Source organism: Mastomys coucha, unplaced genomic scaffold, assembly GCF_008632895.1.
Source record: "Mastomys coucha isolate ucsf_1 unplaced genomic scaffold, UCSF_Mcou_1 pScaffold7, whole genome shotgun sequence".
In the NCBI taxonomy this organism is placed as follows: Eukaryota; Metazoa; Chordata; class Mammalia; order Rodentia; family Muridae; genus Mastomys; species Mastomys coucha.
In genome coordinates this window covers 59,132,092-59,133,120 of record NW_022196913.1, presented here as the reverse complement: position 1 = coordinate 59,133,120, position 1,029 = coordinate 59,132,092, and positions in this window count along the sequence as shown.

Sequence of the window (1,029 nt, the reverse complement as noted above, 5' to 3'; positions counted from 1 at the left end):
AAAGGAAGACAGGCAGAGCAGAGGAGAGGGTGGCCCTGAGGTGCCTGCCTGAAGCTCTTAGACCATATATACAAGGAGGCAGAGAGGCCCTAAGGAAGAGTGAGGCTCCATGGACAGACTACATTTTTGAGTTGGAGAGGACACAGGACAAGCTCAGAAAAAGATGATCTGACCTCTGTTCAGGTGCATGTATTCACTGGGGTTGAGCTGATATGAAGCAGGTGATGAGACCAAGGCCCTCAGATCAGGCCTTCAATCTCCTCTAGTCTGAGGAAGCAGATATCTGAAGGAGACAGCCCAGAGGCAGCTGCACAGCACTGGCTTGGGTAGGATCCTGTCTGAGGAACACTGACTGAGGACATCTGTGGTAACTGTGACATAGACAATTCCTTCTGTTTTCCAACAAGGTGACAGGGAAATGGCGTTTGTGCATAGTATGAGTGAGTCGAGGATAGATGAGGGAACACTTCCTGAAAAATGCAGATTTCATGTATTTGAGGACCGAAGAGAGCAGGAAGCTTGTCTAACAGAGAGGAAGAAGGGTCACCAGTTCATTTATGTTGTTTCTAACTTGCAGGATGTGAAGAGGGGGAAGAAGACCAGGAAGGAAACTGCTACTGGAAAAGGTAGGCTTCTGCTTCTTGTGGAGAGAAATTATCTCTAACTTACCCTTTAGTGAAGAGGACATGACATGCAGGAAAGAAGAGGGGCTTCTGGGAAGCAACTTAGACTCATGGAATATGCAGGTTTGGGGATAGAAAGGAGCTGTGGTTGGGCCAGGATGGGTGCTACACATGTGAGTGCTGATCAAGGTACTGAAGTGATGCTGTGCCTCTGTATGGAGGATTCCCATGTACACCTGACAGCAGGTAGCTTCAATTCTCCTAGCTGCATTTCTCTTTTGATAACAGATCCTGTGGCCATTACAGTATAGTAAGAGAAATTACACAAGTTAAAGAATGTGCAAAGACAGTATAAATGGAGAGATGTGGTCCCTCCATTCCCATTGCTCACTTTCAGTGTCCTGTC